Genomic DNA, 27,500 nt, shown 5'->3' with positions numbered 1-27,500 from the left:
TGTATATATATATATATATGTATGTGTGTGTGTGTTTGTGTGTCTGTATTTGTCCCCCCAACATCGCTTGACAACCGATGCTGGTATGTTTATGTCCCCGTAACTTAGCGGTTCGGCAGTAGAGACCGATAGAACAAGTACCAGGCTTCTAAAGAATAAGTCCTGGGGTCGATTTGCTCGACTAAAGGCGGTGCTCCAGCATGGCCACAGTCAAAAAGACAGAAACAAGTACAAGAGTAAAAGAGTATATATATATATGTACATATGTGTGTGTGTGTATGAATCTGTGAGTATAAATACACCCACACACACAAACAAAGCTGCTTCTGAGTAACCGTCTGTCATTCACGTAATCGATATGTCTGTTTGACGGTCTTTTCTACCCATCTTCACATTTATATAGATACTTTCCTCTATTTTATAGCTACTACCTCACTAACTATCTACTTCTGTTTCATAATTATCTCTCTGCCTCTCTGTTTGTGATGTTCTAATCTTTATCTTTGTCACCTTTATTTCCTTGGGTTGTATTTTCAAGCATCTTTTCACTCAAACTACCTCTTCAGACAACCGTTAATACAAACTAATTATTCTCTATATAAATATTTCCCAGTGGTTAGGGCAGCGGATTCGCTGTCATAGGATCGCGGTTTCGATTCCCAGACCGGGAATTGTGTGTGTTTATTGAGCGAAAGCACCTAAAGCTCCACGAGGCTCCGGCAGGGGATGGTGGCGAACCCTGCTGTACTCTTCCACCACAACTTTCTCTCACTCTTGCTTCCTGTTTCTGTTGTGCCTGTAATTCAAAGGTCAGCCTTGTCACACTGTGTCACGCTGAATATCCCCCGAGAACTACGTTAAGGGTACACGTGTCTGTGGAGTGCTCAGCCACTTGCACGTTAATTTCACGAGAAGGCTGTTCCGTTGATCGGATAAACTGGAACCCTCGACGTCGTAAGCGACGGAGTGCTAACTTGTGAATCTTTATATCTTGTAGTCTGTTCTAAGTTTTCCTTCATTCATGTTGGAGAGAACTTGTTAAAGGTTTCTTGTTTTCTTGGTTTGCAGTGGTTTGATTGTTTGTAGTATAACTTACGTTGATATTACATGATTGTCCTTCATTGAGATTCTAATTACGGCTCAGGTAACACTTAGCGAATGGTTTCTAGTTTAGGGAGGTTTTGATGTATATAAGCAAATACATTGGGCAATATTTGTTTCTGTTGTAATGTGCGACTGGTGCGTTATTTTTTGTTAGCTATGATGAGTCAAGGCGTCCTTTGAAAGAAACAATAACAAACCGTAACAACAAAAACAGCGACGATAAAATCAAGCACACAAACGCGCACGCGCGCATGCACACAGAAAACAAGTGATCTAGGATAGTTTGTAAAATGCGATTACGAGTGAATGATTTCCAAGCAGTTTTGAAATACGAATAACGAGCTGTGGTACCAGATGGTGCCAGGCGTCTGCGTTATAAAGTACCTTGTCCAACAGCTCAACAATATACAATTTTTATGCAAACTCAACTATTTTGCCATTCTATATCATGTCCGACTCTGTTCACATTTCGTTTACATTTATGTAAACTCAAGCCCCACCCACAGACGCTTACGTCATCTCCAACTCACTTTATTTACATAGTATCAATTACATCGAACAGACCATAAGGTAGGAAAATTTTAGAATGAAATTAAATGAAATGAAATGTCTTTGGTTCTTGCAGCCCATGACTGAAGTGAAGTTATTTTTTGGTATGATTGTTATTGTTGATTGGCATAAATAAACCCTGATTGACCAAACCTATGGTAAAAAATACTCCAGCCAGCTGTGGTCATGTGTCGTTTATTTATATATTTATTTACGGATGTGATGGTGGAATATTTATATTCTCTAATGTGTACTTTATTTAAGTCAGATGAGTGGGGTCTGAAGGACATTTTGCTGCTACTTCTAGGTGGCCAAGCGACTTATAATATAGAGGTTATTAAAGAAGTGATTTTAAATTCTCAAATTTAAAATCACTTCTTTAACTTTCTAAGAATTTAAAATCACTTCGTTAACTTTCTAAGAATTTAAAATCACTTCGTTAACTTTCTAAGACATCTCAACGTTTCTAAAAGCAAACATCGTTTGTTTGTTTACGTTCATCGTAATTTGAATTTAATACAGAGGTTATTGTTTTATATTTCATAACGTTCAGGAATTCAAGCGAAAAGATTTTGTATGGAAAGTTTTAAAATACTTGCACACCGCACGTGGAACATTTAAACCAAAATGGAGGGGTGGGACTATAGAAAACTACTACAACTACTTCGTTTTATTAATCATATTTGTATGAAACAAAGCTCTCACTAACTCTGAATCACATTCAATTAATTTGAACTGGTATAGCTTATCTAAAGACTTAAATTATGATTTTTAAAGTCAGCAGCGCAGCTAGATAATCCGTGTGATTGTACCAGTACGTTGTGGCTCCCTGTTTGACAACAGTTGGCGTAGAGTCTTTTTGGTTGGTTTAGGATTAAGTGAATTAAATTATAAACGTAAGATTCTCCCAACACACAAGGTTCTCTTAAAGGATTGATCGTGGCTTCAGTTTTACGGTGTTAAACAGCTGGCAAGTAAACTTACCATTAGACAGGACATTAGTCTTTCGCAAATAATATTGCTAAAAGATTGGGCACGTATTCCTACTACTTCGCTGGACTTAGTTGCGATCAATTGAATGAGAAGTCAAACCTCAGTTTCGTACCATACTTTGCTAAGTTCTCAATTGAGAATCGAAACTGAGTTACAAAACCAGCATACGAAGCGCTCTTCTTATACTCTACGATATTTTCCCTCTCTGCTTACATTTAATACCTGTGTAGTAAAGACTTAATATCCACCTATAAACATCTTGGTAGTGAAATATGCTTTGCATGTCGACTATTGCGGAAATTACAAGTTTAGCAATGCAATGGTTTTGCGATAAAAGTCGCGACAGAAATAGGTCTGTCAGCGCTATAAGAAAAACTTGAAAGGTGGAGGTGGGCGTCTTAGAATAGAAGCAGATTCCTGGGAAGCCAATTCTGTGACATAGTTTCGACTCCAGTTGAAGCAATTTCTTTTCACTCAAATTACCAATGCTCATGGGAATGGCTTATACGTCACAATATCCCACATTCGCATTATTACTTTCGTGTCTAGTTAACAAGACACTCCTTACATACCGCGATGGGAAGAGTTGTAGAAAATATCTTACGTACGGCATTACAGAAAACGCTTGTCTATTCTGGATGACTGCTTCAGGAAACCCGGCTAGGTCAATTCAGTTCAAAAGAAAGCTCAGAGAATCATTGCAGGTTGTCGCTGTTTCTGCTTCGCTGACGTCCAGTCAACTTATTTGAGGAATGAACACTACAAGATCTATTTTAGCCCCATTTAATAATTCTAATATATTTTTGCATAATTACCAATGTTCCACTGTTATTTATCACATGTCGGCCCTGATCAGGCAAGCCTGAGACTAAATGAATTCTAGCCGTAACCGTTTTAACTTTTATCAGGCATAATGCAAAGACGCAGTGCGACCTCTTTATCGAAATAATTTTCTGTCCTTAGACAGACGACAGACCACTTGTACACCGTCACTTAGTCATCGTAGACTACACGCAATCATAATACCATCGAAAGTTCATGTTCAGGTTCCATCACCAGTTGTAGCTAATTGAGGAATTACTTATCTTGTAGTAAAATATAAACGATTAAAATCTTTGATTAGAGCCTAAATTCCTGCACACATACACTAAGATATCTATTGGCTCGTTATAAACTATTCTAATATATAATACAACTTTCGTCTTCTGTTAGATAAAAACACTATAAATTGTTGCAGTTATTTCTTTGCTAGCTTTCTTAAACTCTTTCCTAAAGAGCTTCCAATTTCCGGTTACTCCCCACATCACCAATGTAACACATTCCATTGCTTCGTACCGTATTTGCTTCCAGAACAGAACATTCTTAACATTTAGCTTCACTTTGGTTTAATTTATTTTGTTTTCATTCGCTCTGCTTTACTTCACTTAATTAAGTTAGCTTTATGTTGCCACTTCTATTATATCATGTGCAGCGCCTTCCATCTTTAGCCATTCAACAGTCATTGCTATCTGTCACCGTCACCATTAAAAAATATATATATATATAGTCATCTCTCCTCCAGTTTAATTCAATGCTCCATTGCTTTAAAGTATCTTATAACAACTTTTCATTTCTTATCTTGCAACACCGTTTGGCTCACCTTTCGTCGGATCAGCAGCTTACATTAGAATGTGCAATTGTTATTTGTTATGAAGGTGCGTGGCTTAGTAGTCAGGGTATTCCGCGAATGATCGTAATGTCATGAGTTCGATTCCCAGCGGCGCGTTATGTCCTTAATCAAGACACTTTTTTCCACGTTGCCTTAATCCATTCAACTGACAAAAGTGAGCAACGCCTGTATTTCAAAGGGCCAACCTTGTCATTCTGTGTCACTCTGAATCTTCCTGAGAACCACGTGAAGGGTACACGTGTCTGTGGAGTGCTCAGCCACTTGCACGTTAATTTCACAAGCAGGCTGTTGATCGGATCAACTGAAACCTTCGTCGTCGTAAACGATGGAGTGCCGGTTAGATATTTGTTCGACGAGCGTTTGTGCAACTTAATGCATGGTTATATGTAGAAAAGTGTGGCTGTGTGGTAAGTAGCTTGCTTACCAACCACATGGTTCCGGGTTCAGTCCCACTGCGTGGCAATTTTGGGCAAGTGTCTCCTACTATAGCCTCGGGCCAACCAAAGCCTTGTGAGTGGATTTAGTAGACGGAGTCAAATTACTGAAACAAGTAAAAGAGTAAAAGAGTATATGAATAACTTGAAAACATACCAGTTATGTGTGCAAGCAGTTTCACGCATTACTTATAAATATTCATGAATATAGACTGTATTAATATACTTTTCTACTCTAGGTACAAGGCCAGAAAATTCTGGGGAGGGGGCCAGTCGATTAGGTCGACCCCAGTACGCAAGTTGCTACTTAATTTATCGACTCCGAAAAGGATGAAAGGCAAAATCGACCTCGGTGGATTTTGAACTCAGAACGAAATACCTCTAAGCCTTTCGCCCGGATTGCTAACGTTTCTTATTTCTTTACTGCCCACAAAGGGCTACACACAGAGGTGACAAACAAGGACAGACAAACGGATCAAGTCGATTATATCGACCCCAGTGCGTAACTGGTACTTACTTAATCGACCCCGAAAGGATGAAAGGCAAAGTCGACCTCGGCGGAATTTGAACTCAGAACGTAAGGACAGATGAAATACCGCTAAGCCTTTCGCCCGGCGTGCTAACGTTTCTGCCAGCTCGCCGCCTTTTGACTGTATGAATATAAGTGCAGGCATGCACATATGAACGTTTACATATGCACACACGCAAGCATGTGTATTTTGAGTAGATATTCAGTGTCAGTATTTGTGTATAATAATATTTGTACGGTTGTAAAAGTCACGCCCACAATTCAACGTGCATGCGTGGGTAAAATAAACGTTTGTGCAGCCAGGTATGCATGTTCATTTAGGCGTGAAAAAGTATGCACATGTTTACCAGAAGATGCTGAAATATGAGAATATGTATGCTTATTCATATGTCCATGTGGGTATGTAAATATGTGCACGTCTGCTTGAACTGAAGCACACAACCATTGTATTATAGCTGAGTCGAGAATAAAAAAAGATGTAAATAGTTTTTTACTTTTTCTACTCTAGGTACAGGCCCGATATTTTGGGGGAGGGGCCCAGTCGATTAGATCGACCCCAGTACGCAATTGCTACTTAATTTATCGACTCCGAAAGGATGAAAGGCAAAGTTGACCTCGGCGGAATTTGAACTCAGAACGTAAAGACAGACGAAATACCGATAAGCAATTCGCTCGGCGCGCTAACGTTTCTGCCAGCTCGACGCCTTAAAAACGAAGTAAACAGTGACGAAGAAAAGTTATTCATGTTTAATTAATAATTGGGAGCAAACATTTATCTTTTCAGCATTCTTCTCCCTTCATTCTTTTGTTTTAACCACAACTATGATACAGCTATGAAGCATTGTTCATATTAATACACAAATGGTTGACTGTACGCTATGATTTGCAAAATAGGCAAAGGGCCTATAAATTTTGATTCCATATCCATATGCATTTCATAACATTTTAAATTCAACAGATAGCTAGATATTGTATTCTCGCTATCTGCCCGTCTCTTTTTCTCTCTCCTCTTTCTCCCTGTCTCTTTCTTTCTTTCTTTCTTTCTTTCTTTCTTTCTTTCTTTCTTTCTTTCTTTCTTTCTTTCTTTCTTTCTTTCTTTCTTTCTTTCTTTCTTTCTTTCTTTCTCTCTCTCTCTCTCTCTCTACTTGTCCCATCTATCTATCTATCTATCTATCTATCTATCTATCTATCTATCTATCTATCTATCTATCTATCTATATATATTGTTATTATTATTATTATTGTTGTTGTTGTTGTTGTATTAAAACTCACAGCTTATTTTGCTGGGTATGATGGAAAGTGTCAGCTGTCCATAGTCAGCAGACTAAGGTGACACTTGTTTACTGCTCATGCCTCTAGAACCCAGCAAAGAATTCTTGCAGTTCCAAGCAATGTTGATCTTTGTAGATGTTTTACCTTCACACTTACACCAATCTTTTAAAGCCATGTTGGTAGTTGAGTGCTATAATAATAATAATAATAATAATAATAATAATAATAATAATAATGATAATAATAATAATAATAATAATAATAATAATAATAATAATAATAATAATAATAATAATAATAATAAAGATGAGCTACAGCAAATATTCTGCTTAATACCACAGATTTGCTTGTCAGTTGTTTGGCCTTAACCAGCTGAGCATGTTCCTTGATGGCTGATGATGTGTGCATCTCTGATCCTGAGCAGAAGTAGTTAGGGAGCATCATAGCCATGTATTGAGAGGAATTCTTTGGGGTTTGGATGATTCACCTTTGGAAACATGGGTGTTTTGCTCAACATCCTTAAACAAACCTTATTCAGGGACCTTTTGAGCGAGATGGGCTACTCGACCTGAAGAAAATTCTAACTGGGCCCCACCTGTGAGGTCATGTGTTGTTTATCTTGATAGGAGATCACCATGTCGCACACATATGGTTGTGATGCATGTGCCTGGTGTACCCTTATCAGACGGGTAGTCATAATGGGTATACTGGGTTTCGTATATTTTACCCCAGTGTCACTTTGATGGCATGCACTGCTCTCTCACTCAATAATAATATTATTATTATTATTATTATTATTATTATTATTATTATTATTATTATTATTATTATTAATTACTTGTTTCAATCTCTAGAATGCGGTCATTCTGCCTTGAGGAATTTTAGCCTTGTACTTATAGTATCGGCTTCTTTTGCTGAACTGCTAAATTACAGAGACGTAAACACACCAACACCGATTGCCAAGCGGTGGTTGAGGGACAAACAGAGTCATACATACACACACACACATATACACACGCACACACACACGCATTTGTATGTATAAGACGGACTTCTTCCAGTTTCCGTCTCACTAAATCCACTCCCGAGGTTTGCTTGGCCGGAGACTATGATAGAAGACATTTGCCCAAGGTGTTACGCATTGGGATTCAACCCGGAACTGCTGGTTGAGAAGCAAATTTCTTACCACACACACACACACACACACACACACGCACACACACACACACACACACACACACACTCACACTCACACACTCACACACTCAAACACACACACATCATCATCATCAACAACATCCCTTGGACATTATTGGTTCCGATTCTAGGACCCATACCCGGTCTCCATGTATAAATAACCAAGATCAGAATATTCCCCCTTCGTATGTCCGTGTGAATAAATATATATATATATGTATGTGTGTGTGTGTGTGTATACATATATACATGCATATGTATATATATATATATATATATATATATATGTTTATATATACATATATACATACATGTATACATACATACATACATATATATATATATATATATATATATATATATATATATATATATATATATATATATATATATATTATTTAATTCTCTATATTGAATACTCAATATTTCATATATTCAGTAAGACATTCAATACTTCATTTTATTTTACCATTTATTTTTATATGATATATTATATATTCCATATTCTATATCCCACATTAATTTTACAAGAATATAAATAAAACATAAAAAACAGACAGAGTTGGAACTCTTTTGAATAAAATAATATATTCCTCTATACACGATCATACAAAACCCTTTTTTGGTATTTATTTTTATTCACACACACACACACATACACACACACACACACACACACACACACACACACACACACACACACACACACACACACACACACACACACACACACACACACACACACACACACACATATATATATATATATATATATATATATATATGTATCTATATATGTGTGTAAATTTCAGAAACCCAAGCTGTGAGAGAAAGACAAGAATGTTGACACGTTCCCTTTAAGCTTTTAGTGTGTGTAAAAACAAAACAAAACAAAACAAAAAAATGGTTGAGTTTCTTAAGTGACTGCTTCACGGTCTGTTACACACTTCTCAGAGGAAACGGACTCGGTCTTCTTCTGTGATACGCAAAAAATATACATAGTAAGTAATGATGAATCATCATTTAAAAAATTTGCAAATCAAGTTACTCACTAACGTGATAGGTATCATATGGAAGACTGTGTTATATGGAAGATGAATATTCTTTGTAATTATTTAACGAAGGAAACTATACATCTTCTCTGAGGTGGGACCAACGTAGAACGATCTCTCAGAATAAGTACTAGGCTGAAAAATAAGAACTAGATCGTTTTGTTCGACTAGAATGATTTGCAAGACCGCAGTCCAGTAATTGAAATAAGTACAACATGAAAATGAAAAAGATCCCAGAAATCAATATCCCTGAAAAAAAAAAAAAAAAAGGCATGAACGTTATATTGCCATATTGCTATTTCTCTTTCCATAATGGCTTAAAGATTCATTAATAATAATTAGCATTGTCTGAATTCCGTGCACAAAAAAAAAAAAGCGAAAATTTCAACAGAGGTGTGTCCACGAAGATGTCTAAAACATAAAAGTAGGCCTGGCTCGCATGGAATAGATACCATAACAGCTGGGGATTCCATTTAGTGGTATTTTGTTATTGATAGTAAGTAAATCATGTGATAACCAGCTGGTTAATGCATATTGCATATACTATGACATTTCGCCACGTATCTATTATACGACAATTTGTAATGCATTGCTATCATGAGTGGTTGAAAATTGACACATGCTATTACGACTAAAAACAAATAAGGAAAAAGAGTTGTGGGTGATTTTCTTAATGGTAAAGGAATAAAGGAAAAAAAAAAACAGGAGAAAGGGAAAATGAAAGGAAAGCATTTGGACAGACTCATACGAAGAAAATATATAAGAATGATAGGTCTCATTTCTGAATTTATGTACATTAATTCATGAATATATATATATATATATATATGCATCAGCATGGCCGCAGCTCTAAGCTGAAACTTTAAAAAAAAAAAAAAAAAAAAAAAAAAAAAATATATATATATATATATATATATACCCATACACACATACCTATGTACATACATGTGAAGCTAGCTAGATAGGCAAACAAAAGCACACGTATAAATACTTTAATACTTTAGCAGAAAACGTAATGTGATTGTTACCTTCCTATCTTCAATAATCATTCAATTTAAACTCAATGTAGTAACTAAACAAAGCGATTGTACGAGAGTTGTTATCTTTCTGTGGACAGAAGATAGGTATTCGTTCCCTGATGAAGGACTACGAAGGCTAGAAACCAAACTAGTTTCATATCACTAGCATTTTTCTGTCAACAGAGAAATAATAAGCTATGATGGAAACTTTTTGTATACTTTTTACTGTTAGTTGGAGATTATTTGACTATTCAAAAATGTCACACCTTACATTTCAAATGCTAAAAACATAGTTTCTACGATCGAATTAGTAAAATGTATGTATGTGAATAAATACATATGTATGTAATTATATATACTTATGTGTGTGTGTGTGTGTGTGTGTGTGTGTGTGTGTGTGTGTGTGTGTGTGTGTGTGTGTGTGTGTGTGTGTGTGTGTGACTAACGATAATATACGTTGCAGTTTGTATTAAGCAATCTATTTCCTTCCCTTTCTATGATAAATTGTCTAATTCTCAATAGAAATGCTATTTGACTGCAAATTGCCCAATACTTAGTTTTGTGATATACAACTTCAAAACGGCGAGCGGGCAGAACCATTAGCTTGCCGGACGAATTGATTAGCGGCATTTCTTCCGGTTCTACGTTTTGAATCCAAATTTCGTCGAGGTCGACTTTGCCTTTCATCCTTTCGCAGTCGATAAAATGAATACCAGTCGATCACAGATGTCAATGATATTGACTAACCCTCCTCCAAGTCTTCAGGCTTTGAGTCTATAGTAGGAAAGATATTACGCGAGTTCAGTTATTCTTTGGGCTTATATGAACAAAAAAACTTAGATGGCGGCATGTAGACTGAAATAAGTCTGATGTTTTGTAAGTACTATGGCAATTCTTGACGTCACCGAAGTATAGACTGACTTGAGCACACCGGATGATAGAAAGAATTTTAGGGACTATAGACTTTTTTCTTTAATTATCCAGTCATTAGATAATTGAAGTTGCAGCAACTGTAACAGCAACAATAATAACAACAGAGAGGGACTAATTTGATGATGTCCCAGATAGACTGTGCCTGAAAAATAAATGACACGGTAGTTAAAGATGGAATGTCTTTCATCGTAGGTCTTCTCTCCGAGAAAAAGGCATATATTGTTTGTCATGGGACTAAACAATGTTTGCCGAATACTTTCTATTGCAAAATTGCATTGTCGAATACACACCGCAAATGCCATCTGGCTGAAAGAGTTTATATTTCCTTGTGTTGAGTTACATTAAACTATTTACTAACGAATGACAGCGTAAAGCAAGCATTCTCTAAAGTGCAAGAGACGATAAGTAGCTTGTTAGCTGTTTAGTAACTAAATAAAATGACAGGGAAGGGTTAAAATCAGTCGATATTTGGATACAGATATTGAAAGATGCACTAGTAGTGACTTACCATATGCTATTCTCTGCAATTTAAACAGTATTTTTTCTTCTTTCTCAGTCTCTCCTTCTCAATCTCTCACATTGACTCTGTCAACAAAATTCTGTCAAAGCATTGACAGTATCAAGAATTAGCCTCCGCCTCCAAAAAAGACAACAAAAACAGACAAACTTGTAGTATGTACTTAACGAAGAAGCATATACAAGCTACACTTGACAAGAAAAAATAAAGAATACAGACACAAAATATGTCTTTCGTGTAGGAAATGTTTTAACCAATCCCGCCCCTATGCTAAATGAAAGAGCCTTAGTGTTGAAAGCTCAAACTCACGTACTATGCTACCATTTTCAGCAATTGCTTTGTTGCCTGATGACTTCATTGCTAAGCAGTGTTTTACATATCAAAGTCAGACGATAAATATGGAACGATGTTAACCGTTTATTTCATACAACAGACAAATCTTCATATTTCACTCTACTGTCTGGAAAAAAAAAGACATATTCGACTGCTCTTTTTAAATGTATCACTTGTTCATCATTGTAGTTCATGAATGGGTCATGTTCCGGTTTTACCATGCCCGTCTATGTGCTTGAAACTAACCTGATAATGGTTGGTTTTTATTTTGATATAATCTAAGAATGCATCAATAAAATGGTACCGAAACAGTTGTTGTGAATTTTAAGCCCCACTTATGATGTTCTTCTTTTATACATATGCTACATCAATCTTGTGTCGGACCTACGGTTTATATTGGAATTTATTGGATTTAGTACTTATGTGTATGTATGTGTGTGTGTGTGTGCGTGTGTGTGTGCGTGTGTGTGTGTGTATGTATGTATATATATATACATATATGTACACACATTGACATATATATACATCTCTCTCTCCCTCTCTCTCTCTCTCTCTCTCTCTCTCTCTCTATATATATATATATATATATATATATATATATATATATACATATACATATATATCTATATTTATATATACATATATATACATATATATATGTATATATATACATGTATATATATATATATATATATATATATATATATATATATATATATATATATATATATATATATATATATATATATATATATATACTAAATATATATATAGATATATATATGTATATATATATATATATATATATATATAGAGAGAGAGAGAGAGAGAGAGAGAGAGAGGGAGAGAGAGATGTATATATATGTCAATGTGTGTACATATATGTATATATATATACATACATACACACACAGACAGTCTGTTAAAGTCTGTCATACCGGCCATGACGAAGGGAAATAGCCCTGAAACTCGAGTCGCCTTTATATATATATATTTATATTTATATATTTATATATTTGATACTTTATATTGAACACTCAATATTTCATCTACATTCAATACTTTCTTTCATTGTGCCATCCATTTTTATTTTATTTTATTTTATATTGTATATTGTATATCATATTATATATTGTATATTCCATATTCTATACCCCACATTAGTTCTGCAGGAATATAAATAAAACATAAAAAACAGACAGTGTTGGAACTCTTTTAAGCAAAATAATATATTCCTCTATACACAATCATACAAAAACCCCCACCTTTTTTGTATTTATTTTTACTCGCATATATATATATATATATATATATATGTATATATATATATATATATATATATATATATATATATATATATATATATATATATATATATATATATATATATATATATATATATATATATATATGCATACTTACAGTACACTACCAACTAATAACAACTTGTTTTACCTTACAGTAGGCTCAGTACTAAGTACTCACCCAGCCCTGACGTCCTACTTGTTGATTTGCCTACATTCTAATGTATCCTGTAACTAATCTCTGTCTCTCTATGTCTGTCTATGTCTCTCTTTCTCTAGCTATATATATGTGTGTGTGTGTATGTATATATATATATATATATATATATATATATATATATATATATATATATATATATATATATATATATATATATATATATATATATATATATACATATATATATACATACACAGACACACACACATATATATATATATATATATATATACGTATCTATGTATGCATGTATGTATGAGTGATTATATAATGAATGATGTTTTAAAAGACGAGAGTAATGGATATACTAGTACACTATCTGTTCAGATTTATTATTAAGCGTTTGATGGAGAAAGATAAACCGTATCATATGATCGCATATATGAGAATATCTGCTTGCTAAAGAATTTCATGTAAGTATTCATGTATGCTTATGTGCCTGCGTCTACGTACGTATATATGTATGTACGTATATATGTATGTACGTATATAGGAACGTCTGTACGTATATATGTATGTACGTATATATGAACGTCTGTACGTATGTATAGATGCATGTATAGATGCAGCGTATATGTCTATGTGTATACGTATATAAAGAAAGCATTATTCGTGTTTTACCAAAGTCTTCGTATCTGGGAGTTTTCTTTTCTGAATCAGCTTTACCTCTTCAATAAGACAGATAAGTAGTTTCTGGTCTACTATGCTAATGCCAGCAAATTTTTTAAGGCATCATCTTTCTCATCACAGCGATGGTGATGACGATGATGATGACGATGACGGTGATGGTGGTGGGGGTAGTTGTGATGATAATGATGATGATGATGATGATGATGATGATGGTGATGATAAAGATGATAGCGTTGATGATAATGATGAAGATGATGAGGACGATGACAGTGATGACGAAGACAATAACGATTATGATGATGATGACGATGATAAAGATGATAGCGTTGATGATAATGATGAAGATGATGAGGACGATGACTGCAACGATCACTACCACAATCATCATCACCACCCTCAATACGAACAGCACCACCGTCATCAGCACCGTCGTAAAGCAACAACAGCAGCAGCAGCAGCAGCAGCAGCAGTCGTGGCACCAGCGTTAAGAACAGCAGCAGCTACGGCAGCTGCAACAAGCAACAGCAGTTGTACCAGCAGCAGCAACAAGAACAACAGCAACAACAGCGACAACAATGTCAGCAACGACGAGAGGCAAAAACACTCCATCAAAGTTCTTTTATTTCCGTTCCGTGAAATCCGATCGATTCGAGTAGGAGTAAATAGTATGACATCAAAGCCGGCTGATAAATATGACCTTTGTCAAAAACATTGTTTACTTTCACAGCAGCACCTATGTGTTTAACTATCTCTGCAATCGTTGCCATTCCATTCTTCAAGCTTAAGCGAAAGGAAAACTTTCACACCTTCTACATGCAGATGCCTTATTTTCAAAATATCCAAATAACTTTCTCAGCCAAAAATTGCACCGAGATACTTTGAATAGACACTGCTCATTAATATCGACATATGTTTTTCTGTTGCTCTTTCAACTAGTACTTTTTTTTTGTGTATGTATGCAGCAGAAATTTATAAATAACAAGACCGTTTCGCATTTATTTTTCTGATGGCATGTACTAATTTTTTTTGAATTGAATCTGTTCCTTCCACACTTTGATCAAAACCTTGTACATAGTAAGATTCAATTGACTTGAGATAGTTTCGTTTTTGTTTCTTTAACTCTTTGCCTGTCCTGTGTATCACATGTGACACATAGGACATATTTTCCTGGCATCCATGCATCATATATGATACAGATTCCCAGTATTTTTTCAAATACTTGAGTAACTTGGGACTTATGAAAGGAAAGCTTTATACTACCCAGAACATAAGAAGCAAGGGCTAAATAAAGGTTTGAAAACAAGCATGGACATTCAGGATAAACATATGAAAATGCTTTGGACAAGCTAAGCGTTTAAGTAGAAGCGGCATAAGATAGTTCAATACTCATAACTCATATAATCTTTTAGTTCTTAAGTTGTAATCCTTGAGTTCCATGACAAACCAGATCGAGCAAACGTTATACGAAAGGCGTTCAAACTCTGACATCATGCAATGTGTTTCTCCTTTATGACATTATAACGAGATCTGAGGGGAATTAACTTGCTACTTCTAGACTGTCAAGAGACTATGTATGTGAAAGTATTGGCCTTAGATATTTGAGACTAGAAAAAATTACTTGGAGTAATGGCGTGTCGAACTAATTAATTTTCGTAATTATGTGTATCACAGTTCATTTTGCCTAAATTTACATTGTCATTTATCACAGCTGATGTCAAAACTAATTACCAACAATATACTAGGATCAATAGAATGGACTGGATTTCTATTCCACAAAATGTGGCAATGTGCATAAAGTAAAATAAAAATAAATAAATAAAATCAGTCGAGCGCAGCGGTGACTGAGTCGACAGCGTATGAATAACGAAGTTATTGGGACTCTAAGTGCTAGTGGTCGTGCAAATAGGCCACACGAAGTTGACTTGCTCTAGAGATACCATGTGTCGGATTAGAGGCAGAGAGTGCCTTCGAGTGCACGTTTCCATGTGAAATACGATCAATTAAGTATAGGAGCAATCATCAAAATGAGTTGGAAAAAAAGATATGGAAGGAGAATTGATCAAAGTGAAACGAAATTACAAAAGTCACCTTGGAAAATACTTTGCGATAAAGGAAACAATGAATGTGTGTGTTCATATCATGTCGATCATAGTAGCCATTCCGTAACGTCTGATATAATTTTGTATCAGTTGTTTTGATGGCGCGGAATCTTATTACAAACATCCACTTCGAAAATACACGTTTTAGAGTTGCGCCTTGTTTGAGAGACTCACACAAACATACGCGCACGCACGCACGCACGCACGCACGCACGATCACACGCAGGTATGCAGACACACACACACACACACACACACACACTTATGTTCAGAGTCTTCTCCTCTCGTAAACACACATATACATACCATCAGAGACTTACACACATGTAAATATACACATATACACACACTCAGAAGATTACACACACGTAAACACACTCCCATACACATATGGTAAAATAGCACACATCCGTGTGAGTGTGTGTGCTTGCGCGCGCGCGCGATTGGGCGTTATCTGTATTCTATGAAATTACTGTCACAGTATGTGTCTAAGTGTTATGCTATTAATAATCTTAACTATCGAAAAAAATTAACTTCTTTAACATAATGGAAAACATGTTATGAAGAATCTATAATTTTATCCAACAAAAGAAATGCAGAATTTCCATGGATCTTCGCTTGTACACACACTCACATACAAGCACAAGCACGAACAGTTATACAAACCGACACACATATACATACATACATACAGACACACATATCCTTTCTACTATAAGCACAAAGATTAATATTTTGGCGGGAGAGGCTAGTCGATATTGACCCCAGTGCACAACTGGTACTTAATTTATCGACCCCGAAAGGATGGATTTCGGCGGAATTTGAACTCGGAACGAAGCGACGGGCGAAATACTGCTAAACATTTCGTCCAGCGTGCTAACGATTCTGCCAGCTCGCCGCCTTTTTGCACACAAACACACATGCGTGTAATGCTCATCATTTTGTGTTTAAGCAGAATCAATTAGAATTATCTTAATAATTGCCTTGTATGTATTTTATCAATCGCGGAAGATTTTAAAGGCAAAGATTACCCCAATGTAAACTCACAGTATAAAGTGACTCAGTTAATTATTCGCAGTCATTTTATCTAGCGCTCTGTCGATTCGGCCATATCTCGTCTTACGTAGGTTTTCTGAATATATTTTCCATCAACTCCATTTGTACTGGTTATTTTCGTAGTGATGGATCATAGGACTTGACAATTCATGTTGTCTTTTATTTCATCCCTCTGATTTCATTTCCCATCAGTTTGTCGTTTCATATTTCTAAAGTCACTTAAATACGTACCTATCGTATACCGGAGTGTGAACTAATCGACCGTCTCTTTTTGAAGTCGGCGAAATGGCTGAAACAAGACCGTTGGATTTAGAACCTCAGAAAAATTTTCCTCATCCCTTCTTTATCTTGGTCTGTCTTTCATGCGTCCGTGATCAACGAGAGATTACGCAATTTCTTAAAATTATCTCCCCTTTTCTTTAAGAGTCACTAATAATTGAGTTTTTGTTTTCTCTATATCCAACTAAAACAAAGTTTCCAGTTAAGAAATTTCTTTCTTTTTTATTATTATTATTGTATATGACATTGAGTATGTTGCAGCTTTGCCTCTTTATCAAAATTTATATCATTCACTTATTTCAGTTACTTCCTTTGGTTTACTTTATCTTTTCTATTCTGTAAATTTTACTGTGAGAAAAGAAAAAAAAATTGTTCATGACTCATTTGCTATAGGTAAAATCTTTGACGTCTGATCAACAAGTTTGGCCACATTGTATTATCTTGATGAGGACTAATAGATGGAAACATGTCTGGAGTTGTCTCTCATTGGCAAACAAAGATAAGACTTGCATTAAGATAAACATGTGAATTAACTTTGAAAGATTCCTCATTAATTTTTTAAAATAACCTTATATATGTTTTCTTTTTGCGGTTTGAGCCGCCAAGGGATTTTGTTTACTTCCGCCAGCTAACGAAGAAGTTTCGATTTAGACATTTCTTTTCATATGACTGTCACTCCATTCTCCTCTTCAACTTATTCATCAATATTGAAGCCATTAGCTTATTTGAGTAATTTCCCTTAGCTCATTATACTCCTATAAGCTATGTTCTTAAGTCTTTTTAATCACCTTTAATCTTCCTCTCAGATATACTTCACCAACTGCAAAAGTGATAATTTCCATATATTTCTTCCCCTTATTAGATTATATCTATTAACTAACAGCTTGATTGATTGACTGATCAATCGATTAACTGATTGGTTGTTGTGTCTATTCAATGAAATACCGATTGAATAGACATTTGATCAATGGTATTCCAGCAGAAACCTTTCTGTCTTATATTCAAATTTTGAGTATTTAAACCGAAATACAATTTCTTTTAAGAGTCTTCTGCTCAGTGTGATTCCAGGATATTTAATCTCTGATGATTTTCCCAGCAGAGGTGAAGCTACTAAGAACAATCCTGATAGTTTTTTTGCTCTGAGAAATGTATAAATATTTTAAAATCTTTCAACGGGTTGTATAATCTAAACATTTCAGGTATACCTTTATTAAGTTTCAGTGTATACATATAAATAACACACAAGCTAACACGCACGCAACCAACACACAGACACACACACACACGCACACACACACACACACACACACACACACACACACACACACACACACGTACACACACCCGTGTATGTATATGAGTATGTATATTCATGTACACGTACACAAGCGCACGTACATACGCATGTATATACAAAACATATGAATACGTGTGTGTGTATTTGTGTGTGTGTGTGTATATATATATATATATATATATATATATATATATATATATATATATATATATATATATATATATATACATATAGGCGCAAACGTAGCTGTGTGTCAAGAAACTTGCTTCCCAACCACATGGTTCCTGGTTCAACTCCATTGCGTGACGCCTTGGCCAAGTATCTTCTACTATAGCCTCGGGCTGACCAAAGCCTTGCGAGTGGATTTAGTTGACGGAAACTGAGAGAAGCCCGTCATATATGTATATATATATATATATATATATATATATATATATATATATATATATTTATTTATATTTATATTTATATGTTTGTGTGTCTGTGTTTGTCACCCCACCATTGCTTGACGCCCTATGTTAGTGTGTTTTCGTCCACGAAACCTAGCAGTTCGACAAAATAGTCCGATACAATAAGTACTAGGCTTGCAAAAAAAAGTCCTATGGTCGATTTGTTCGACTAAAGGCGGTGCTCCAGCATGGCCGCAGTCAAACGACTGAAACAAATAAAAGAATAAAAGAATACATATATATATATATATTTATATATATACTCACAAATACATTATAATGTGTATGTGTGGGCGTATACGCACCCCCCCCCCCCACACACACGTATGCACAAAATTCAACTGCACAACGAAAGGAAAAAAAAACGGCATATATGTGCAACGAAGCATGTAATGAATAGTTGAAATAAGCTACCAACAGTCCTCGTCGCATCTCACAGCACTGAATATTTAATCCTTATTTATTTAGTTTTAAAATTCTATATACTTGAGTTATTGATAACTTTGCTTTTGATATTTAGTAGGAATATACATATTTTGTATCACACTTCGTAGCTAATGCGATATTAATGAGTTGCCCTCTTTTTGTAGTGTTTTTATTTTGTTTTTGTTCATAAGCTAATGAAAGACTAATAGTCCGCGCTCGTATTTCATCCATATCTCGACATTAAATGTTTTATCTTAACGCTTATAAAAGAAAAGCGTTGGCCATATTAGCCAGAAACAGTTAGATCTAAATATCTCTAAGACTAGCATGCGATATTGTTACTAGTAGTAGTAGTAGTAGCTGACAGAATCCTTACCGCGCCAAGCAAAACTTTTAGCGGCATTTCTTCCGGCTCTTTACGTTCTGGGTTCAAATTCCGCCGAGGTCGACTTTGCCTTTCATTCTTTCGGGGGTCGATAAATTAAAAACGAGTTGCGTACTAGGGTCGATCTAATCGACTAGGTCCCTTCCCCCAAAATTTCGGGCCTTGTGCCTAGAGTAGAAGATAATAATAATAATAATCATTATTATTATTATTATTACTGTTATTATGGCAGAATCATTCCAACGCCGGGTAAAACGCTTGGCGGCATTTCGTCCGTCCTTACGTTCTGAATTCAAATTCCGCCGAGGTCGACTTTGCCTTTCATCCTTGCGTGGTCGAAAAATTAAGTACCAGTTGCGTACTGAGGGTCGACCTAATCGTTTGTCCCCAGCCCAAATTTCAGGCCTTGTGCTTATAGTAGAAAGGATTATTATTATTATTATTATTATTATTATTATTATTATTATTAGTAGTAGTAGTAGTAGTAGTAGTAGCAGCAGCAGCAGCTGCGTTAGTAGTAATGATAGTAATAGTTGTTGTTGCTGTTGTTGTTTAGCATGCATCCAAGTCAGTTCTAATCGAACACACCTGTGAGAAAATGTCTTCCAGCCGCGACTCTCCTGCTGGATTTTAAGCTCTATCTTTTTTTGTTCGTTTTTTTTCTTTTTTTCTGTTGCTGGGTGGAGTTGAATATTAGAGAAAAGGATGACCGCTGCTTAATATATTTGTATCCTTTGCTGTCATGGCTGAGCTTTATCCAAGGCATGAAATAATAGCCAAAAGAACCGAAAAGACAACAAAGAAGCCTGCATCTGGTCGTTGTATCTGCTAGAAATAGCAACCAATTCTCTCCTCTTTGACAACGTTGTTTTGTTTTACATACACTCAATGCACTTAATTCTCTCAGGCTTTGTCCTTCTGGCCGTAAACAGATACCAACACGAGTGAAAACGTTCTTTCTTATATTTTGGGTACGAGACCAATTTATGTAGATGAGACAGTTGGGACCCCAAATCTTCTTTGACTGTGTACCCAAGGGAGACGTTGAATTCATTCAGCATACAAGCGAGCAACACTCCTTAATTTTACTTTGCTTGTGCTGCATAAAGTTTTGAAATACTCCGTCACGTGTTATCTATTTACGAGTCTTTGCGTACCTTTGATAAATAAGAGGACCATTGACGCAGTGATATCTTCAACAGTATAAAATGGTAGCTAATAATAATAACAACAAACCATCAGCAACCATCATGTTGGCACTCCGTCGCTTACGACGACGAGGGGATCAACGGAACAGCCTGCTCGTGAAATTAACGTGCAAGTGGCTGAGCACTCCACAGACACGTCTACCCTTAACGTATTTCTCGGCGATATTCAGCGTGTCACACAGTGTGACAAGACTGACCCTTTGAATTAAAGGCACGACAGAAACAGGAAGTAAGAGTAAGAGAAAGTTGTGCTGTACTCTTTCACCACAATTTTCTCTCGTGGAGCTTTAGGTGTTTTCGCTCAATAAACACTCATTACGCTCGGTCTGGGAATCGAAACCGCGATCCTATGACCGCGAGTCCGCTGCCCTAACCACTGGGCCATTGCGCCTCCATCAGCAACCATAATAATATTATATTCAACTCCACCCAGCAAAAAAAAAAACCAAAAAAAAAAAACCAAAAAAAAAAATAAGCAGCTTAAAATCCAGCAGGAGAGTCGCGGCTGGAAGACATTTTCTCACAGGTGTATTCGATTAGGACTGACCTGGTTGCATGCTAAACAACAACTATTACTATCATTACTACTAACGCAGCTGCTGCTGCTACTACTACAACTACTACTAATGTGGAAGTAGAACGTTCGCGTTGTTTGCGTCTGTTCGGTAGTCGAGTGCATTAAAGATCAAAGACATTCGTTCCATTTTTGATCAACCCAACAAATTTTTTTTTTTCGGACTAAATTCTTTTTAATATTTTTTCGAACTAGATTCTTCGGACTAGATTCTGCTTTGTCTTTTAAAAGTAGGAAGCGATTATACTGTATTCATATATCGGTGTCCGTAAGTTTGTGTAGGAGTGGCTGTGTGATAAGTAGCTTGCTTACCAACCACATGGTACCGGGTTCAGTCCCACTGCGTGGCACCTTGGGCAAGTGTCTTCTACTATAGCCTCGGGCCGACCAAAGCCTTGTGAGTGGATTTGGTAGACGGAAACTGAAAGAAGCCCGTCATATATATCTATATGTGTGTGTGTGTGTGTGTATATATATATATATATGTATGTATATATATATATATATATATATATATATATATATATACAAACAATATATGAGTATATGCATATATATGTACATGTATGTATATACGTTCATCTACATGTACATATAGATACATAACTGGGTACATGACGTGGCAAAAGAACGAGGACAAAATGGTAAACAAGGTGCAACAAACAAGCAGGCCACATAGAAACATCCCCTTCATCAGCTGCCACTATTAAAACTCCGGCGTTTCGAATATATATATGTGTGTGTTTGTGTGTCTGTTTTTGTCCCCCCCCCCCACCTACACTGTAACTTAGCGGTTCGGCCTAAGAGACCGATAGAATAAGTACTAAGCTTACAAAGAATAAGTCCTGGGATCGATTTGCTCGACTAAAAGGCGGTGCTCCAGCATGGCCGCAGTTAAATGACTGAAACAAATAGAAGATTAAAAGAATATTAGATTCTTTTGGATGAGTGAATGGATTGCGTTGTCAGATAAATTCGTGTGCTTTTTTTTTGTTCTTGTTCTACTAGGCACGTCATCATCATATGTCTTTTATCTGCTACTTGTTTCAGCCATTAGATTGCGGCCATGCTGGGGCACCACCATGAAGAACTTTTAGTCGAATGAATCTACCCCAGTCCTTATCTTTTTTTAAGCTAGGTACTTATTCTATCGGTATCTTTATGCCGAGGTGCTAAGTTTTTGGGACACACCAACACCGGTTGTCAAGCGATTGTAGACGCGCACGCACCCCCATATATATATATATATATATATATATATATATATATACGACAAGCTTCTTTCAGTTTCCGTATACCAAATCCACTCACAAGGCTTTTGTCGGCCCGAGGCTATAGCAGAAGACACTTGCCCAAAGTGCCCCGCAGTGGAACTGAACCCAGAACCATGTGGTTGGGAAGCAAGCTACTTACCACACAGTTATGCCTACGTCCACGGCTGTAGAGAAGTAAAATTTATTTAAATTTCAAAAGCTATAAGTGAAAGTTGAAGAGGAAGAATAGAGCTACAAAGAACCGCTATAAAACACTACGATAAAAATAGTTTTCGTGTTAATTCAAATAACATCGGAAAAAAACAGAACGAATGTATTTGAGAAACCAATACATGTTTGTGAGTTTGTTTGTATGTGTGTATTTGTATATGTGTTTCTTATTTTTTTTATTGTCCACAAGAGGCTAAATATAGAGGGGACAAACAAGGACAGACAATGGGATTAAGTCGATTACATCGACCCCAGTACGTAACTGGTACTTAATTTATCGACCCCGAATGGATGAAAGGCAAAGTCGACCTCGACGGAATTTGAACTCAGAACGTAAAGGCAGACGAAATACCGCTAAGCATTTCGCCCGGCGTGTTAACGTTTCTGCCAGCTCGTTTATATATGTTTCTATGTGTGTGAACACATGTTATGTAGTCTTGTCACATAAATCATAACGACCCTCCATGATTTACGTGGTGAGTAAGTGCATCGCCCTGCCTCATTTAATACCGCATTCCGGCCCATAGATTTCTTTAATAGAGTTTACTATCTAGGAAGGATTTGCACCGACCTTCCTGTGGAGTTTATTGCAACTTCACGGTGTACAAACATCCTCTATATTTCTCTAGATGCCAAACCTTAAAACTAAACCCACAGAATAATTCTTTCTCCTTTTCTCAAATATCGTTGAAGTCCGATCCGATCTAGACTCTACAGTGTAGAGTCTATGCATCATTTCTTACAAATACGCAAGTCACACAGCTTATTGTGTCCCGAGTTATTCTCTTAAACCTTATCTATTGTCCATTTTCGTATGAAGTATGTAACCACCCAGGCTGCATGCTTCATATGTTTATTCTACTCTGCCTACTGCCCTCCTCTTGTACCTGGACAAACTTTCTCAGTTATTCTTTATTCAAAATCTTCATTTATTCTTCTCCAAACATCTGATTCTTTCAACACTTTTGAGACTCTTCCGACTATTAACAACACTTCGAGTATATCTCCTCCTACATTGAAGACCATTGTCTTATTTCACTCTTCTTCGAAGTTATCATTATCGGTGATTTCATCGTTCACAATGTTTCTTGGTTTTCACACACAACTGATAACTGTTTCATATACTGCAGACACCGAATCTTTTCTCAGTCCTCAATTTTCTATATTAATTAGTTTCTCCACCGTCGCAGATATTCCAAATATCTTTGACATTTTTGTCATTCCAAGCCCAACTTCTGTTTGACTATAAGTAACTCTGCATCACTCTGGTCATCCGGTCACGACTACTCATCACATACCCTTATATTACACAACACTCTTTTAAGTCCTGGATCCTTTCGCACTTTAATTCAGTAGGCTGATAGGTGCTCTACCAATTTAATACTAACAACACTTGACAGCACATATACTTCACCTTCACCGTAGAAAACAAATCTGCAGATAATTGAAACCAATTTCTGTATCTATACGCAATGAAAGTTCACAAGCTCAAGTTCTTCGAATAGGTTACTCGTGGCTGCACTCTAATCGTTCTGGCAAAAATCCCGCCCAGCAACGCTAGAAAATCAACTCCCGTTCCTTTCGACCTGAGTATATAAATGATTTTTAATTATCACCCCAACCTCTGCAAGACCGTCATTTGAACTACGAAGGATGCTGCCATTCCTCAAACAACATGCCAATACTTGCACCTATCAAGCCGATCCAAATGGTCACTTGTCAGAAGTTCTCTACCAACTTGCAAAATCCTGCTCACCCCCCACTCCTCAAAAATAATGGCTCAGCAAACAGAGCTCCCTTTGTACTTACAAAGGCAGGGCATACATAAGCGTTAAGTGCAAAAGTACCTCTGGTTACTTTAAACGAAGAAGGCTACTGGCTTTAACAATATCCTTTGCATCATCCTGAAGCTGAGAATCACAGATCTAGACCTTATTTTCTCAATCTCTCCAGTCTCCCCCTTCCTCCCCTTTATTTTCTCTCTTCCTCTCTCTCCTCCCCCTCCCTCCTCTTTCTCTCCAAAGATATTTCTCGATCTTTAAAAACATATAACAACGTATCCCATTCCTATAAAGAAAACAGACGCAATGCCATGTACTGCGGTCAACTACCTTCCTATCATAAAGTGTGTATATAAAGGGCATTAAGTAATCATCGTATTCCAATTTCTTTCACTTTTCAATGATTAGCAGATGAGCGACTTTCTTTTGATACGGACACAACACAGGCTACACTTTCGGTTTTTTTGGGATAAAGTTTTCAGAAATGATCCAATAAGTTTACCATTAATTCCGTGAGATATTCACGCTTCCTGCCAGTATTTATTAAAATATGAGATACTATTAGTAGTGTTATTGAAATTTTAACGTTGCTTTTCTCGTATAGTTACAATGCATACATACATACATACATATATATATATATATATATATATATATATATATATATATATATATATATATATATATATATTTATATATATATGTGTATGTATGTATGTATGTATGTATGTATATATATATACAGTTGGAATTTACAAAAAAAAAAAAAAAAGACGAAGACAGGTGTGTAAACAACAAACAGGTGCATTAGTTTAACGCTCGGGAAGGTGAGAAAGTGTTTTATGTTTCGAGCCTATGCTGCATGTATGTATGTATGTATGTATGTATGTATGTATACAACCTCAAAATTTAATATCTATATAATTTTGGGTGAGGACTCTTTTACCTTATTCCTTTATTTGTTTCAGTTATTTGACTACGGCTTTGCTGGAGCACCGCCTTACATGTCATTATTCATAAATTTATTAGTAAACCAATTGAACTCTTTAGAAGTGTTAAATATTCCTAAAGGGAAGCTAATTCTAATGATACCGTTTAACTACTGTTTCGTCCTCTTTTATCGTTCGACCCAAGATCATGTAATGACTGCTAACTAGCGCTCTGTAACTGTGATTGGTTAGCTGAAAACACTTCCTTTGGTAATCCGACAGATGATACAAGAAGATCCTCTTCGAAACTGTGCATTAGACGAGGAATGTGACAGGATATTTATCATATCTGTTTTGTGTGAATTACTTCTTGCTTTTCAATTCCGTTTCATTTGTATATAGTAAACAGCCATCATAGTAACGAAAGCACCGAATATCTCAGAAGGCATTTTAAAATGGATTTGCCTCAGTTATGTAAGGATTAATATGTCCTCTTGACTGGCACGTGTATTTAAGTATGTGTGCTCGTATGTGCGTGCATGTGTGTGTGTGTGTGTGTGTGTGTGTGTGTGTGTGTGTGTGTGTGTTTGATTTAAGAAGTATGAAATTTAACAATTTATTTCTATTCCAGCTAAGCAAATTTACGAACATATTTTGATGAAATAATTATATATATATATTTTTGCTGTTGTTGACTAGGATAAGATGTAACACATGTGAGAACGTTTAAATGTTTTCAGGGAAGAAAAATTCATTAAATTTTATATATGTGTGTGTGTGTGTGTGTGTGTGTGTGTGTGTGTGTGTGTGTGTGTGTGTGTGTGTGTGTGTGTGTGTGTGTGTGTGTGTGTTTATATTCAAATTGAAATTGAAGCTAATCTACCTATCTAAATATTTCTTAAACGAATTAAACATATATCACATTGAGATGAAGTAATTATTTCTTTTTTTCTTCTATTTTTATCTTTCCTGATGACCATCAACTTTCACTCAGCGAAAGAAAACTGCTCTTTTAATACCACTAAAGCTATAAGAGTGTCTAAGCATGTTGGAATCAAACACGTTATACATACACACACACACACACACACACACACACACACACACACACACACACACACACGCACACATATATATAGTTATATATATATATATATATATATATATATATATATATATATATATATATATAAATTACACACACATACACACAAACAGACATACATGTATGTACGTATGTATATACATACATCTATATATATCTTCTACATATGTGTGTGCGTATATATATATATATATATATATATATATATATATATATATATATATATATATATATATATATATATATACATATATATGTATATATATATTCTAATTCTGTGAAATGCCATGATTTAATTAATTTAGTGGCGACATGAATATTAAGTAGTACTTATATCTAATATTAAATTTGAACAAAAAATGGCTGTCAGAATAACACTGATGGTGGCAAATTGTCAAGTTTATGATATATATCGAGATATCTCGAAGGAAGTGGATGTTCAACATAGATAGAATGATGGATTAATTATTTAGTGCTACATTTCTGCTCTCCGGGTTCAACTCGAACTAAAATACATTTTGGTTAATAAATTGTTGCATAATTTCTTCTTTGATTCTCTGTCTAATTAAAGCAGAAATTAATATAGGTGCAAGCATGGCTGTATGATAAGATGCTTGTCTCCCAATCACATGGTTCCGCGTTTTCAGTCCCACTGCACAGTAAATTAGGCGTG

At 35.7% G+C, this 27,500-nt stretch overlaps 1 protein-coding gene across 1 annotated transcript in view; it reads left to right on the top strand.

Moving 5' to 3' along the window:
- The window catches only part of LOC128248875 (uncharacterized), a 250,936-nt gene that overhangs the window by 13,958 nt on the left and 209,478 nt on the right, over positions 1-27,500 (top strand). The gene's annotated exons all lie outside the window — the stretch shown is intronic.

This window comes from Octopus bimaculoides, chromosome 10 (assembly GCF_046866305.1).
Source record: "Octopus bimaculoides isolate indiv1 chromosome 10, ASM4686630v1, whole genome shotgun sequence".
Lineage (NCBI taxonomy): Eukaryota > Metazoa > Mollusca > Cephalopoda > Octopoda > Octopodidae > Octopus > Octopus bimaculoides.
The sequence above is the reverse complement of the archived record's forward strand: the minus strand, read 5'-3'. Positions and strand labels throughout refer to the sequence as shown.